The sequence below is a fragment of the Coenobita brevimanus genome, chromosome 29, assembly GCF_032717465.1.
Source record: "Coenobita brevimanus isolate Jiangsu-jjx chromosome 29, ASM3271746v2, whole genome shotgun sequence".
Classification (NCBI taxonomy): Eukaryota; Metazoa; Arthropoda; class Malacostraca; order Decapoda; family Coenobitidae; genus Coenobita; species Coenobita brevimanus.
Genome location: NC_136982.1, coordinates 17,461,308 through 17,479,892, shown reverse-complemented (window position 1 = coordinate 17,479,892; position 18,585 = coordinate 17,461,308).

The window sequence follows — 18,585 nt, the reverse complement described above, 5'->3', positions numbered from 1 at the left end:
ATCGTTTCTTCCTCTAATGCCACATAAACCTAGTCCTCCACATTGTCATTGATTGGGGAATCACTCTCGCCTAGAATTTCGTACCATGGCGAGACATGTCTTTACTGGCCAGGTCACTGGTAACAGGTGAGTTGCTGAGACAATGGCGTGGGGGGGGGAGGTCATGCGGGGTAATGCATTGTCCCCGCCTGGCCTCAGGTAGAGGAAGGTGTCCCGCGTATACTTACCAAAAATTACGCGCGAAGTATGAAAAATGTGCAAATGACGGACCTTGCAATTGCAGCATGTTTATAAAAGTCAATGGGAGTCACAGTGACAAAACGTTCAGGTGCATATGTATGTCAATGGGATACGGCAGGTTAAAATCCATGTTTAAAATGACAGTTATTTTATTTGATAATAGGCTAGAATATAGCTGGAACACAGCACATTGATGAGTCATGCCAGTACTGGAGTGCAGCAAACATATCTTAGTGTAACTTAGTTGACTAGCGTGCTTGTAAATAAGTGTCAGTGGAGTGTTTATTTATCACAACAATATTTATTGAGAATAGTGGTGTTTTATTGAAAAAGCAGTGATATTTATTGAAGCTTTTTTATTTCTTGATAGGTAAATTAAAATTTTGTTGTACTATGATCATACTATGTCTACATTTGTGGAAAATTTGGAATGGAAAAATAGAACACAACAGACACTGTTTAAAAAAGTTTGTTACACTGCTTTGGAATAAAACTTGGTGACCAGGACAAAAATTGGCCCCTAACAGTGTGTGCTCTGTGTTGAGGAACTAAGACAATGGACAAAAGGTAAAAAAGAAGGCTCTTGCCTTTGGTGTTCCAACGATATGGAAGGAACCCAGAATTCATATTATCAATTGTTATTTTTGTTCTGGCAAAATTCAGTGATGCAACAAGTAGAAGCAGAAAGAAATTGTTTATCTCCCATCAGCTTGAAGACCTGTACCATATGGACCTGATCCACCAATCGCTATATCACCTGATAGTCTTCATTATGTAGAAACTCACCCTGAGGAAGAAAGAACTCAGTAGATGATGAAGAATTTGTCCCAACATGTTCAGGCGATGAGCCACAGCCATTCTCATGACAAACTTAATGATTTAGTAATGGACTTCGTTCTCCCCAGAGATGCTTCAGTGCTCTTGGAGTCTAGACTGCAAGATAAAAACTTTATTACATCCAGACACAACTTTCTCTTGGTACCAAAATAGAGAAAAAGAGTTTGCACCGTATTTCAAGAAAGATGGATCCTTGGTTGCACTGAAAGTCTAGTGCAGAAACTTGTCAGATTGTTATGATGCAGAAGAATGGAGACTGTTTATAGATTCATCTAAAGTAAGCCTGAAAGGGGTACTTCTTCATGATGGAAAAAAAACTAAGCATCAATACCTATTCAGTGCATTTAAGAGTAACGTACCAGAATTTGACATCTTCTCGAGAAAACATACTACAATGAATATCGCTGATTCATATGTGAGAACCTAAAAGTTCTGTGTATCTTATCTTACAAGGTCAACAGTCAGGGTATACAAGTTTCCGATGTTTTCTCTCTGAGTGGAAGAGCAGAGCAAAGGATTTACATTTGCTTCGGAAGGAATGAGCAAATAAAAAAGTCTACAGTTTGATGCTAAAAACATCATCAGTCCAGGGTTGCCGAATCCAGATAAAGTGTTGCTAGCACCGCTTGATATTAAGCTTGGGTTAATGAAGGAGTTTGTCAAAGCCCTACCAAAAGATGGAGACTGTTTTAGGTATCTGTGTAAAAAGTTTCATGATTTATCTGAAGCGAAATAGAATGAGGGAGTAGTTACAGGACCTGATATTTGATAACTGATTTCTGATACAGAATTTGATGGTGATGAACGACCTGGAACGAGTGGCTTGGGTATCATTCAAAGAAGTAATGTACGTGTTTTTTTTTAGCCCTAACAAGGATCCAAATTACAAAGAAAGTGTGAGAAATGTGTTGGTCAAGTTTAATGATTTGGTTTGCAATATGATTCTCAAAGTTCACTTTTTGAATTCGCATTTGGAATCCCCCCCCCTCTCAAATCTTGGAGCAGTGAATGAAGAACTGGGTGAAAGATTCCATCAGGATATCAACGACATGGAAAGAAGGTACCAGGGACGTTGGAATGACAGTATGATGGCGGACTATTGCCGGATGATTCATAGGGACGCACCGAAATAAGTGTACAAACGACTGGTCACCAAACAACGTATTGAATAAAAAAATAAATAAAAAAAAAGTGAGAAGTTGCAAAGACTAGAGAAGTTGTACTTGAGTCATAGAATTTATAGTGTTGTTTCGTTTATGTATATATCTAAAACTTTAAACTGACGAAACATCTTCATTTTCAATAAATTTAGAAAAATATTGTATTGACCAACTGAAGTTTATAATTTACTATATTTTATTTTTTTTATTTTGTATTAAAATTTGATGTGGCGGAACTTCTAAATGTTTTTTTCATTGTTTACACAAGTACAGTAAAAATATAACTACTCAGAATTAAAACAATATTTCATCTATCCATCCATCATCCAATCCTGTGTCGTCAACCCATAGAGGAGTGTAGGAACCCGAGGCTAGGCAAGTTGGCCTCTACGCTTAAGATGAGTGACCAGCCTCACTGATCCCTGAGTGGCATTACGTGAGCAATAAACCCCAACCATCCCTTGGATATAAACCTACATAGGCTCAATCCGATTGGTGCCCTTAATTATCCATTAAACGACTAGGCACCATAATTTGGTTAAATGGTTACCACCCAGCGTAGTAAATGGTTTCCTGGCGTACAGGAAACCATTTGGCTTGTCGCTCAGTGCTAAGTCACCCATAGGCAGACTGAAGAGGAAAGAATGAAGGAAAGAAAGACATAAGAGGAAATATGGAAGAGAGGAAAGGGCAGACACCAAAAGCAGCACTACATCAAGTGATTGGATGATGAGCATCCCCATCTACCAGTTAAAACAATTTTTTAATTACTTTAATTTTGCACACCTGTATTATCGCCTCGTTAGTCGGGCGATAAGTAGAGAAAATGAAATATGTGAAATAATACAAGTTGAAGGAAAGAGAGAGAGAGAGAGAGAGAGAGAGAGAGAGAGAGAGAGAGAGAGAGAGAGACTGTGAACCAAAGAGGGACATGGGAAGGGAGTGAGTATAGGAGAGGGAAATGAAGATGGACAGGGTGATTAAGGGAACGATGGAGAGAGAGAGAGAGAGAGAGAGAGAGAGAGAGAGAGAGAGAGAGAGAGAGAGAGAGAGAGAGAGAGAATAGAGGCAATGATGGGAAGAGAAACTTTACGTATGAAAATAATGCTAAAAATTTGAAGGTACAGTGAGAAGTAAAAAATAGGAAAAAATAAGCAAGATTACGGAAAAAGAAGGAAAGAGACGAAAAAAATGGGAGGGAAAGAAAGAAAGAATATCCTAATGAAAAGGTCTTATAAAGAAGATTCTTAATATATAATAACAGGAAAAAGAAAGTGTGTGTGTGTGTGTGTGTGTGTGTGTGTGTGTGTGTGTGTGTGTGTGTGTGTGTGTGTGTACAGAGTTGGTACTTACATATTCGTGTCAGCTGAATCTGTAACTGCTGCTAGCGCGAGTTACCCCTGTATCCCTGTACTATCCCTGCTGATAAACATCGTGGATTGTCGTAAATCCTAGGTTGTTTATAAGCATCAGAAACTTCTGAATTTCCTTGCTGTGATCCCAAACAACACCTGGCGAGGCTATACAGTCTTATGGAAGTGAGTGGCGCCACCATCACCCCATTCGATTTAGTTCTGTCTTCACAGCTGTTCTCTGCTAATACTACACATTTCGAAACAGTCATATGTTCTGAACCTCTAGTGTGGAATACCCTACCAGACAATATTAATTCTACAACTGTAAGCACTCCATGTACATGATACTCATTAAAAATCAAAGTAAGAAAATATCTGCTTAGGCTGTAGTCTACGTTTATGGTTAATGATAAATAATTAATCACATTATATGTAGGATGAGTATATGTTTCCTTCGTTTCGTTTCGTTTTTGAAGGCTCTAACATGCTTGCATGAGTCGGCCTTGGTCACCAAATGGCGGCTGTCCATGCTGCTCGATCAATGGCAGCGTCCCTGTTCAGTCCCTTAACCCTGAGGTCACACTTAATGACCTCGTCTCAGGTCTTTTTCGTTCTACCCTTCGCAACTCCACCCCCCATATTAATGCTTCTCACTTTCTGCACCCAACTGTCATCCCCCAGATTCTTCACATGTCCAAACCATCTCAGTCTACTTCACTTCATCACAACACCAATACAGTCCAGTTCCATCCTACTTAGCAACTATTCCATCGTAAACCTAGCCCCCCCCCCCCAGGCCTTTCCACTCAGGGACACGCTGCACATCCACCTAATCATTGTCATTCCTGTACGTTTGAGCCTGCGAATATCCTCTTCCTTTACTGCTCAGGTCTCACTACCATACAGCATTACACTCCTAACACACGCTGAATATAAATATCCCTTAGCGTGTAGGAAGAACGCTGTCAATGTCAGGAGAGGCAACACCTCCCTGAACTTCTTCCAGTCACTTCTCACCCTAGCCACAGAGAAAGCTCCGACCCCACTTCCAGCACATAACATGTCTTCCAAATAACAAGACTTTTACACACACTCAAGAGACTCACCAGCAATTTCAATCCTGTCACTCCAGACAGTCTCCACCTGCTCTCCCCGCCACACCGCACACATAAAATCAACATTATCTCGCAGTCTACCTCTAATACCTCTACATTTCTTATGCACCCACTTATCACAAGATGGAATTACTGTCAATGCCCTTGTGGCAAAATGCACATGGCCACTGTCCCTCGTCTTTAACAGTACCGCCACCAACCCTAGATATCATTACTTTTGTTTTATCTGGATTTACTTTTAAGCCCTAGTGCCCTATACCATCTCTCCACTTCCTAAATCTTTCTTCCGCCTCCCTTTCATTCTCAGCAATCAACACCAAATCATCAGCATACAACATCTCCCACGGGAGTCCATTTTTGTTGTCACGTGAGAGGGCTTCAAGCACCATGATAAACAACAACGGACTCAAAACTTATCCCTGATGCACACCAACATTCACGGAAAACTCATCACTCATATCTCCATTCACTCCTACCTGGGTGTGAGCACCCACATACATGGCCATAACCACCCTAACTAGCCACGCCTCAGTCCCAAGCTTTCTCATTGCCCACTTCACCACCTCTCTAGGGACTCTGTCAAAGGCCTTCTCCAGATCAACAAAAAGTATAGTTCCCTTTTCTTTCCTATATATTTTTCCTGAAGCTGTCGAAATATGAATGTGGCATGATTGGTCCCCCTGCCTGGCATAAACCCAAACTGCATCTAATCAATATTCACTCACTTTAATCATACCGTCTTGAGCTCTCTCCATTACCTTCATTATCTGATCTAAAAGCTTTATACCTCTATAATTTCCTCTTTCCAACGCACCTCCCTTCCCCTTGTACACATTTACAATAACACTCTTCAGCCAATCATCTGGGACAACAAACTCATATATAATCATATACAGTATATCAGGCCGATGTCTAACCTCCCCCCTATATCTCTTGAGGCTTTCAGCATTTCAGCAATAAACCCAGACACACCTGCTGCCTTCCCCACCTGAATATGTTTATTCTTTCAGTTGACTTAGTTTTTCGTGGATTGGTAACTTCAGGGTAATAAGTTAGGGAATGAATTTACGATATAAGTGCGTGCTGCTTGCGAATATTATGTATTCCCATGATAAGATATCTGTGTCAACAAGGGAGCTTCGGCTCAGCACACTATGCCAAGTCACTTTTATAAAATGCATGTAAATATTTTTGTACTGTGTACAGCAATAAAAGATTTGAACTTGAACTAAGTGACAAGCCAGATGGTTTCCTATAATGCAAGAAACCCTTTACTATGTTGGGTGGTAACCACAAAACCAAGAAATGGACACCTGGTGGTCTAGTGTGTTGGTCATTCCAAATGGATGTGGCTTAAAAGCGTCTATGATCAAGGGATGCTTGGAGTATGTACTGTGACAGCAATAGTGACACCAGTAACGACGACAGCAGCAAGGATGGTGGTGATGACGACACATACCTGGCAGGTGCTGAGTACACACCACAGAGGCCTGACTCACCCATGGCCGGACGACAACTACCCACACCACAACCACAACAACCAGAAAATGGAACCTATTGAGTCATCTCAGCTTCTCCAAGGGAAAAGGGTTATTGGAAAACACCTACAGTAGAGACATAGTATAGGTATTTACAACACCTTGAACAATTAGAGGACGCCACAGAACAGTGAACAATGAAGAGTGAAAAAGTGAAGATTGAAGGATGAGGAGTGGAAAGGGAGAAGGGTCGAGGCATACAGTTACCCTTAATAGCTTTGTACTGTTACTATTATTCAAACTGGTCACAGTTTGGACTCCCGACGTATGTACCCGAGCGAAAGATTTATTGCATCAGCAAGAAATGGGGGGAGGGGGAGGGCGGTAACCTCTGTAGTAGAGTAGCGAAATTTTTTGGATATTCCAGCCAATTTTGATGTTACAAGAAAGATACCGCATACACCAATTTGGAAACTGCATAAAAATCCTTAGTTATTTTCATTTCATAGAGAGCTGTCATTCCCAACAGTTTTTTTTTCCGAAAAGCGAGGAAACGATTTTTTATAAGGCAGATTAGCATAACAGTTGGCCGCGCAAGAAGTAACGATCTAAGGTTGCTTGAGTAGCGCACCAGTATTTTCCGATGATTGCTGAAAGCAACCAGGTTTTGCCTTTTCAAAACAAATAATACCTTCCGTTTGGCGCTAGACCTAAACTTAACACAAGAGGAGTATTTGGTTTAGCAAGTGTGAGGGAATATTTTTGGTGTTATCTAATAAGTTCTTTTTCGTATTTCAGGTGAGGAAATCAGGGAAGATGAGCCACATGAGACAATATTCAGCACTGCCTGACTTGCTCGCTCGCTCACTCGAACACGTTCCACACTTTCAGTGTGGACGCCTATTACATGTTTTGAATTTATATGTGTTATGAGAGAGAACCAGATATTTAATGGAAAGCCTAAGTTCATCGTTTTGTACTGTTGCACTTATTAGAGTTTGTGTGTGTATTTTACGGGGGAGAGCTAGTTGAAAGAAGTGTGCTACAGGATTAAGAGGTAACCATGTTTGGTGTGAATTAGTGTTAAAAAGGGACACTATCTTAATATGTTGCAGACCAAACCCGACAGAGAACTGTGAGAGAAGTGAACGAAGGATTTGAATAATGCACGCCTATTCCACCCTGTACTTGTTCCTAATATAAGTGAGAGACGGAAGGTTTGAAGTCATTAAGAGAGAGTGAATGTCTGTGAGAGCTTGGGGTGGCAGCAGAGGCCCACCTGAGACACCCAACCACGACGATGGGATGAGTTATGTTTTGGAACTCTTCGGTAACAGTGAGTAAACATCATTGTTAGGGTATACAGAAGGAAAGTGGAACTACTGTAAGAGAGTGAAAGAGGGAAAAATTAGAAAAAGAAATACACAGAGAAAATACAGGAAATGCAGAGCTGTGGTAGGGTATAACAGGATGGGCCAGCTAAAGTGTACAATATTCTAAAGTAAGCTTATCTGCCTAAAGTTAAAGTGGAACACTACTTTCAGGACGATGTGTGTAATTTGTAGGAAGATATAGAGCTAATGCAGATAGTTGTGTTAAGGTGTATTCATAATAATTAAGAACAGTGAGACAATTATTGGTATACTGGATAAAATATATTTTTCTTCTGTTATGTCTGATTTTCACCAATGTCTCCGAATCCCGGCAGATTGTTATTATTTTTTTTTTTTAGGCTCAAACATTCACTTTCCATGAGAACATTGGAAAATACCAAACAAGTGCTCGCTTGAGCTTATAAGTGCACTATACAAGTGTCCCTCCGAACACCTAGTATTGTCGTCTCTAGAGCCACGCTGCTGCTGTCACGTTTTCTGTGGTAGCAGTAACTATTGCAAACCACTCAGAATAGGTAGATATTTGTTCATTTGGTACGAATTCATATGCAGTACAAGAATATATTGGTTTTCACACAATAATATAGGCGATACAAGCATTGTTTCACTCACCGAACATATCAACATACTGCACCTTCCTTGGCAACGTTACCTCCTCATCACTTCTGCTCGTTTCTTCCTCCAGCGCAACTTAATCTTTGTCCTCCACATCATCATCTATTGGGGAATCACTCTCGCCTGTGAAGGCATCAAGGGTGGCTTGAATTTCGTTGTCAGAGAGACCACGGTGTGACATGTACACTCAGGCATACTAGTTTCTGCTCAGGGGTTACCCCTTCCTTCCCCTCTCTACCCTGGTCAGAGGGAAGGGGGAATCGTGAACAAGTCTACCCCGCCTTCAGCCCCCAACTCTCCCACCCTCCACCTCCAACTGCCAGTTACTGATCAGACACAAATTTTCTCATGTCCTGTAAACATGACAAAACTTTCGTCGCACACGCTTTCAACGGCCAAGATTTGGACTGTATCTAAAAATAAATAATTACCGTATTGAATTGTATTCTCGAACTGAAAATATTCACCATCATTGTAATCCACTGTCGTCCGATGCACAATTCTGGTTTCCAGTGCTTACCTTTTCACTTCCCTCACCTCTCTCTCTCTCTGAATTTACTTTTCCCATTCATTCTTTCTTTTTAAATTTATATAACTTTCATTCTCTTGTCTGCTTCGCTCTCCTCCCTCTCTCTCGCTCTTTGTCTTAAGTCTTCCCCGCCTCTCACCCCTACCCACCCCCACCTTAGGCCTGATCAGTAGTCAGTTATTGTCACCGCTCCTTTGTTTATCATATGCAAGCAACATTTATCACACACACTTAGGTCAGATGTATGGAAAGCTAATTTTTTATCATTGTATTTCTCATTATGTGCCAAGTTCAAATGGAGAACACCAGACCAATATTTGTAATTGTTATCAAAGTGACCGTTCCGCTTCTCATAGCTGGGTAGCTGGGGATATAAATTGCACACGCGCACGCACACACACACACACACGCACACACACACACACACACACACACACACGATCTAGACTTAAATTTTGCATTGACAGCGTGACGACTGCAAATATAGTCATTCTAACAGATGATGGTCAGTTCCGAGGTTTCGGTGTTCATGCAACTTTTGGCCGAAGCCGTGCTGGGAGCAGTATATCAAAGGCCTGCACCAGTAACATTTGGATCACTTGATGGGTAGGAGTGTTGGGACTTACAGTTCCGTGTTGTAAGTTCAGCATTCTAGTTTCCATTATTTTTACAGAATATGATTTACGTCATTCATATATACTGTATATACATCTAATCAGTAACTTGCAGTTGAAGGTGGTGGGTGGAGGAGTTGGGGGCTGAAGGCGGGGTAAATGTTCATGATTCCCCCTTCCCTCTCTCCAGGGTAGAGGGGGGAAGGAAGGAGTAACCCCTGAGCAGAAAGTAGTATGTGTGAGTGTACATGTCTTTACTGGCCAGGTCACTGCTAACAGGTGAGTTGCCGAGACAATGGCACACGGGGGTCACGCAGGGTAGGGGAGTGTCACCACCTGGCGGCAGGTAGAGGAAGGTCTCCCACATAAGCCTACTAAAAATCACCCACGAAACTTGAAAAATGTGCAAATGATAGACCTTGCCTTTGCAGAACATACCAGCACGTCGTCGGATCTCAACGTGAAAAGTAGTTGTGACGTACCCATATGTCGATGGGACGTGGTTGGTTAAGATAAAGTGATGTTCCAGTGAAATGACACTTTGATAAAGTGATGCTATAATTAAGTGATGTTACTGTATAGTGATGTGATGTTACAGTGACGTGATGTTATAATGAAATGATTTTATAACAGAGTGATGTGTATGGTGTTATTCAAGTGTTATTATATAATGTGTGTTGAACATATTGCAGTCGAGAAGTAATAGCTTAACGTGGTTGAGATCAATATTGAAATGGCAAACAAAGATTAAAGTTTGTGTAAGAATACAACATTGTGGAAAGGAGTTATGGTCTGTCTGCATGAAAGACACATATGGTTAAATACTCAGTTTTATGACTTTTAGCTGTAGAGATGGATACTATTGTATGGTGCTATGATTTAACCCTTTTATTTTGAGTAAGATCACATTGCAGTCATGGGACTTTGAGTTTGCTGAGCTGAATAACGAATTTGTTGCTTTTGACTCAATGTATAAAATTGTATATAATTTCAAGAGGATAGTTAGAATAAATGGAAAAATTAAGAGATAGTTTTGAGTAACTATAGAATCCCTACTTCTTATTGCAATGAAACGGACTTATGTAGTGCCAGCCTTAACCCGTCACGTCCTGAGCCTTTCCGCACCTATGACATCCCCCAGTCCCGAGCCTTTTTGGAAAAAAAATTTTTCTTATAAAACTTCTGCTTAGGTCGAGAAACGATGGAAAATCTTGAAGAAAGTGGTCTCTGCGGTCTATAAGTGGTCTATACAGGTGCGGTTTCCCCGCGCAGGTATCGTATTCTGTAATGGGCTGGATATGCGTTAACGTTTTCTATGGTAAGGAATAATGGGACAAACAACACACAACACCTCTACATTTATTGAATTTGAACTAATAAACAATAACAGTAACAATATAATGGATTTCAGACACATATATAGGAAAAATAAGCATTGTACCATCGCGTGAGCATAGCGAGTTAGGTCCGAGTCATATCATGCTATATGCTAATTTTCTGTTATGAGTCTACCTATCATTTTTTCTACTTGTATACTTCTGTTTCAATGACAATTTACCAATTACAACTGTTTGTAAGTGATTTCAGGTGTTTTCATTCATTATGATGACATGCAGCATAAGTTTAGCGCACATCAGCTTAGTAAGCGCACTCGCTATGACTCGTATTTCAACATACCAAATTTTTATATCACTTTCCAATTATTTTCCCATTTACATAGAACCTTTCCTCCACCACTGTGAAGGTTTTCAATTATTTTCATTCATTACGAGGGCATTTAGCGATATGCTAGCGCCTATTCACGTAGCAACCACGATCTCAAACACTCGTGTTTCATCATCTACTTTATTTATTCACTCCAGTTATATTTTCCCACTTACATTACACACGTTTACACCCCTCCAATGTACTGTACATACTTACTGCCATTATTTATTCAAGTGAGCGTGAGAATATCGCCTGAAAATACCCTCGCAAGGAATGTTACGTCATACATAATACTCACACACTTATATACTAATTCACTCACACACTTATATACTAATTATTCACTTTATCACTTGCTGACTTTTATTTTGACTAATACGTGCCTTATTCATTCGACTAAGCGTCAGGAAATCTTATCTTTATAGACACGCTATGAATATTTGACTTAGAATATACATCATCATATACAATAAAATGAACTTATATTATACCCGTAAGAATGTCACATAATAGATAATATATAATAAGGGGCCGTATTTATTGCACTGAGCGACAGAATATCGCATCAAACAACCCTCTCTATGTAAGTTTCAACTTAGGGCAGATTTATATACTTACACCCAATGTTTTCACTTATGTTCTACCTGTAGGCACTTTATACTAATATTTGGCGATCCACATGACTGATATTTTCACAGAGCGTCTGTCTGTCGCATTTACCTCATAATTTCAGCGTCCTTTCGCATTCACACCATGCTAAAATTGCAGCAACTTGTGATATTCACTAAAACATGGGTGAATACACAGACCCACGTCACACTGCACGCACTCATAGCGGGTGTCCTTCCTCTGTGTCGTGAGTCTCACCTGGGAATGACTGCACACGTGACACCTGCGCTGGGGCCTAGGTCTGTTGGGCTGGGGAGGGATAGGAGTGGGGAAATGGCGGGCGGATATTCTCTGGGGAGTGTGGGTAATATGGGCAGTGCGGGGGCGCTGTTGGGGCCTTTCAACAGCATACTTAGCAAAGATTTCTCGTGTGAGCTCCCTCACAAACCCTTCAAAGGTTTCCTGAACTCCTGTGGTCATGGCGTGAAGGTGGTGGCAATTCAGAGCAGTGATATCTAGCAAGTGAAAGAACAGTTTTTTATACCACTTCATCGTGGTCCTGGCACACTCTACCGTCGATATCATGGAGTCTGACTGGTCCACGAGGCGCATGTTTATATTATAGTCCATGACACATTCAGGTTTCCAAACACGACGCCTGCTCTCGCTATGGTAATCAACAGAATCAGTACGGTGCATCAAAGGGCGGTGAACCGTGGACAAGAGGCTTACTTCTCTGTTGTGGTTCCACATTGTTGCAAGGATGTTGTTTGCTTTGAAGAAGACAACCTCACTCCTTGCAAGTTTCCGTCCTACCTTGACCATGTGACGCCGGTTCACCTTTACGGTTCCACAGACTCCCGTTTCATGTCTGTGAAGATAACGAGCAAGAAGAGGGCTAGTGTACCAGTTGTCGAGATAGAGAACGTGACCACGATGAAGGTAGTCTTGTATCATCGTCTTTACCACTGCTCCCGAAAGTCCTATACTTCGATCTTCTATTATGTCTGTCTGTGCACCGGTGTACAAGACTATGTCTTGCACGTATCCAGTCCTACAGTCACACATAACAAAGATCTTGAACCCAAAACGGTGCCTTTTGCTGGGTATATACTGTCTGAATGAAATATTGCCTCTCCACAACACGAGACTCTCATCTATGACGAGATCTCTATAGGGATAGAATGAGGATCGAAAGGTTTGCCTGAGGTGATCAAAGACCAGCCTAATTCGCCTCATTTTGTCAGTGTTGTTTGCATTTGCAGGGTCATTAGCATCATAAAAATGGAGGCGACTTAGAATTTGTTGAAACCGATTACGGCTCATCACTTGACCAAATATGGGGGTAAACATAACAGGGTCCGTAGTCCAGTAAGCAGGAATTCTATTTTTTCTTATTATACCCATCAAAAGGACAAGGGCAAAAAATAAGAACATTTCTGGAATGGAGACAGGGTAATCATAAATCATAGAATGCCTACTCCTTGTTCCCAATCTTTCACTTTCTAGCCGCTGGCCGCTTGCAAACAGGTTTGTTTGAAAAACGATCTGATCTATGAAGGCCTCACTGAAAAACAGGTGGAAAAAATCCAACCTGCTTGAATTACAGTGAATACCTGGTGCAATGCAGCCAGATCGCCTTTGCTCAGTGAAGGGGTGAATGAGGGGAGAAAAATCACTCCCATCCTCCCAATCCTACAACACAAATCCCTCGTCCCCATCACCGCCTTCGTCTGGGTGGGGAGGAGATCCTGGTTGGGGAGGTTGGGGAGAAGGAGTACGGAGGGCTTCCCCACTGTCACTCCTCTTCCCTCTGCCTTTACCCTTTCCCTTTCCTTTACCCTTACGGCCTTGAGGAACATTAGGGGGCTGTGGGGATGAAATTGTTGAATATTGGGGAGCAGAAGACGTGCTGGGGAGTGGTTCCTCCCCACCTTCCCCCTCCATTACCACACCACGTGCTCTCTCACGCAACCTTGCTTGACTACGTGTTAGGGGATATTGGGGAGCATAAGACGTGCTTTGGAGTGGTTCCTCCCCACCTTCCCCCTCCCTCACAACCCCACGTGATAATGAACGCACCCGCACTGGCCCACGTGATCCACTCTGCCGCCTCACACTGCGTAGGGAGAGCAATGACTCACCCACCTCACTCTCACTTTCCCTAATCCCAGGAATGTCCATTTCACTCCCCACTCCCTCCACTTCACTTCCTACCGCCCCAAACAGAATGCTAGGCCCATACCTGCTTAGACGACGTGGTGTGCGCTCTGGGCCACGGGTAATCACCTCCCGCCCATACCACGTGGCAGCACGTCCCACGTCTCCGTCCTCGTCCTCGTCCTCGTCCTCGACCTCGAATTCTGCTTCCAAGGCACGCTGGGGATAGGGATATGACATACCACGTGCCTTCTTTGCCTCCCGCCCCTCTCTAGCAGCACGGTAAGTCACGTACTGCCGCTTCCATGGCGACGGAACTTCCTCGTCACTGCTGGTGGTTTCTTCCTCCTCTGGCTGCATATAATCCTTGTCCATCTCCTCGTCATCCAGTGGGGAATCACTGTCGCCGGTAAAGGTGTCCAGGGTGACTTGAATTTCGCTCTCTGAGAGACCTCTCTTAGCCATGTCTGAGCAGGACCGTGGCTTCCAGGTGAGTGGACGAGTGGCGGGCTAGCGCGGGTCGTGCAGGGTCACCGAGTGTCCCCGCCTGGTGGCAGGTAGGGGAAGGTCAGGCGAGGGTACATACCGCAAATCAAGCGCGAAATTTGAAAATTGTCGAAATTATGCACATTGCAATTGCACGACGTACTGGTACGTCGCCGGGACTGGCAAATGCAAATCGTGGTGACGTACCCATACGTCGTTGGGACGGGGCGGGTTAAATGGATTTTGTGAATATCACAGTAAATGAATAGTTAGGTCCGACTCCCTACTTGCACCTGACCAGCTCTACCAATGGTATACTCTCATTAGAGGAGAATAAGTTAAAGTGAAAGTCAAGTAGGTCAGGCACGATATATGTTGCTCACATACAGCTGCTCAGGGTAGAGCAGCTAGTTATCACGGAGCGTGGCAGCCACACGATAAGTAGGAATGGAGCAGGTTCAAAATGGCGTCCTGTACAAAGGATATAATAGCGAAAGGGTGTTCACACGAAAACAGTCCCAAACCCAGTTCTGATCTTATGAGCTAAAAGACCTTTGCTATTTTATTGCAAAACTACTCTCAAAGTCTTGCTACCCTTCGTAGGAGTTGCAAATTCGAACCACAAAAATATCGATTTTGTTCTTTCTTCTTCATCAGTGATAACTCCAAATCAAAACTGTGTACACAAAAGTACTATACACAATACAGCTGCTTATCTAGTGTGGATGTTTCTTTTCATTTTTAGAAATGCATTCAGACCATGATTCGCGAGTTACGGCCTAAAAATCTAATTGCGGTCACCCATAAGTTTAACATTTTGCTCAATATTTGTTAGCTACAGCTTGCCTACAGTTAAAGAACGTAGCAAAACACTTCCTTTTATGGAAAAGCACCCCCGCCTTAGTCTTGCAGTATGCTATACATGTAACAGTCCAAACTTAACAATTTATGCATAATTATTCTTCAACAAAAAAATCATATACTTAAAAAAAAAAAAAAAAAAAAAAAGCTTATTAAATGTTTGTTAGGAAGTAGGAATGGCAAAAGTTCACAGATAAGAGATAAAAAAAAAGCACAGAAATAAGAGAGCATTCAGGATTGTAGGAGATTTGGAGACCATTACCCATTACTACATTCCAACAGCTACCAGTTTGTGGCTAAAATGTGGAATACAGTAATGAGTATAGGTCTCCAAATTTCCTCCCATCCTGAATGCTCTCTTGTTTCTGTGCATTTTTCATCTCTTACCTGTGCTCTTTTGCCATTCCTGCTTCTTATCAATCATTTTAAAAGATAATTTTTGTTTTCTAGTACTACAGGCATGCACTACCTGTTTAGCAATGCACTTTCACTCCTTGTCTGTTCATCTCTCTGTATGCATGAGTTAACCACCACTCTCAGCCTTTCATATACATGGAGCTGTCCAACCCTGATTCTGTCTTCATAAATGTGAATTTCTTGGTGCTTAGTTCTCCAATCTTAAATGGAATGCGTTCAGGAATTTTGGAATTGACAGACCTTGATATTGACTTAGACAATTTCTCTGTAAATAACTTCTAGCTGCTTTGTAGACTTTGCTTCTTTGTCTTAGCATATGAAAAAAAAAAGTGTACAGACTGAGAAACTTAAACCCGGATGCTCACGCCCCTCATAATGTGAAAAAATACCAGATGATGGATGGATGGATTGATGAATTGCAAGTTTTGTCATGAGTATCGACATTAAAAGCCTACCTATTCCAGTTTTTCAGTGGTTCACTTGCTTCCTCATCACCGATTTCTCGCTTTGAAATCATTGTGAAGCATATTTTAACACAACACTTCCATAAGTTTTATGCACCAAGAAGGCAAAAAAATGTATTTCATATTTAAACAGTACTGGGACTGTTTGTGGAAGAGAAGGAGAAGTTTATCACCTGCAAATTAGGCAGGATCATTTAACCTTTCTCACTGGATGACTTTTCTTGTTCATTCTTACTTTTACCAGACAATTATATTAAAATTCACTTGGAGATCTGTAACAGAAGGTGTTAGATACAGTATTCACCAACCCATTCATTTTCAGGGGCTTATGGTAAGCTGAATAATATCCCATGGTAAGAACATGAATGATTTATAAAATTATGTCGTTGGTCTAAAATATTACCTTTAACGTACACGTTGGTATTAAAGTACATGTCTACCTACCCTATCACCGTAAGCTCTCAACAAACCTACAGTTAGGCATTCAAATTTATTTGTCTGTAAACACAATGTTTTCAATGTGTTCCAAGTAACTTCGCTTTTTATCTACGGTTGTGTTTTTGCTGCACAGTAAACTAGCACTGTATATGATAGTTTTTCGTAAAAAAATACGATACCAGTGAAAAGGGTTCTTGAAAATTACATACAGTTGCTGAGACAGTAAGAACAGCATGAGAATAGGATTCGGTTCATTTGCCAAATACTGTACCAAACAACAGTGTATCCCCTGCTGGCCCTGGGCAGCCTATCACCTTCAGTGCTGAAAACTAAGAGACTGAGCCCCTAACTGTTAGAGTAATATTGCACAGCTTAAGGTGGCTCAGTAAAATGTGTCCAGCATTAATGTGATCTATGGAGGGTGGGAGGGGGAGCTGTTGCTTAGGGGAAACGGGAACAAAGATTTGAAAATAAATAAGTTGAAGAGTTTATCACAGGTGCATTGTGCGTATAATGTTGCACATTCAAACAAAACCTGATGACTGATATACAGAACTCACAAAATGTGACATACCAAGGGGGTTGGAGATGGTAGGGGAGAGTGTTAGACCCAGAAAACTGAAAATCACAAAATTTAATCTTTTACAATAGGAATGCTATCCCTATGGAGCTTAACATTCATTGGCAGGCTGTCTAATGAGTTTGGTATTGACAAAATGCTATGAAATGGGCATCTAGGAGAAGGGGGATATGAAACCTTGAAAATCACCAGGCTTTGCTTTTTTTCAGCATTTCGATGAAGGTGCCTGCAATCTGTGTCGAATGGCTGGGGGTGTCTGAACTTGAAAAGTAATTACTTCAAATGTACTTTCGACCTGTTGTGTGTATACTTCTGCAACAAAATGAGGTTTGGTTACTGAGATACAGCACCGATCACCTGTGATGTAATTGGGATGGGGGGCAAGGGGTGTACAACCTTGAAAGCAACTAGACTTCATCTTTACCGGAGGTCTACTGGCTGAGAAAAGTTCCACAGGGTGACCTTGTGGCTAAGATACCATGTACCACAACTCTGAAGTGCAACGGACAAGCCGGCTCCCTTTTTACTATAGAAGCTGCTGCGTCTCTGTCTGTCTGTCTCTCTCTCTGTCTCTGTCTCTCTCTCTCTCTTTTCAAGCTGTTGAGTCTTCCTGCTGATGGAACTAGGTGGATGAGTGGGAAAACTGAATATGTGGGTGGAGAGGGTGGAGTAAATGAAATGAGTGTGTTCGCAGCGTTAGTGGTGTGAGTGGATGAGGTGGGTGAGTGGGAGGGTTGAGTGGGTCAGTGTGGGAGGGCAGGATGCATTGGTGGTTGGGTGAGGTGGATGGTTGTCTGGGCAGGGGTGTCAGCTGGGTGAAGTTGGTAGGTGGACGGCTGTGTGGCTGAGGTGAGGTGGGTGGGTGGGAGGATTGAACAAGGTGGGCAGAGTGGATGTGAATGAGTTAAGTGCGTAGCTGGCATGGTGGTTGGGTTGGCAGTGTGACTAGGTGGATGGGCTGAATGAGTGAATGCAGGTGGAAAAGGTGAGTGGACGGGAAGAGCTGGATGGCGGGTGGGCAGAGGTGTTTAGTGGGTGAGTTTAGTTGGTGGATGAGTGTGTGGGATGGGCTGGAGTGTGGATGGGTATGTGGGGTGGGTTGGCATGCCGATGGGTATGTTGGGTGGGTGGGTGTGTGGCTAGGTCAGTGGGTAAATGAGGGAAAATAGGTCCATGGGGAACAGGTCGTTGGGTAAATAGGTCAATGGTTTCCAGAGGGTCATGTGGGAAAATAAGTCCATGGGGAATATGTCCTTGATGCAATGGGCCTTCTGGGAAACAGAGGTCCAGCGAATGAAAACAGGTCCTTAGAGGGAAATAGTTTTATGAGATAAAATATGCCCCCTTGGGGATTCAGTGTTCCCCCATAGGATGAAAATAAGTCCATGAGGAAATAGGTTCATGTAAGAAAATAGTTCTGTGGAAAAATACGTTCGTGGGAAAACAGATCCAAGGGAGAGTAATAGGTCCTTCCACAAAATAGGTGTCCACTGGGAGATAAAGACAAAAGGTTCATGATTGAATAT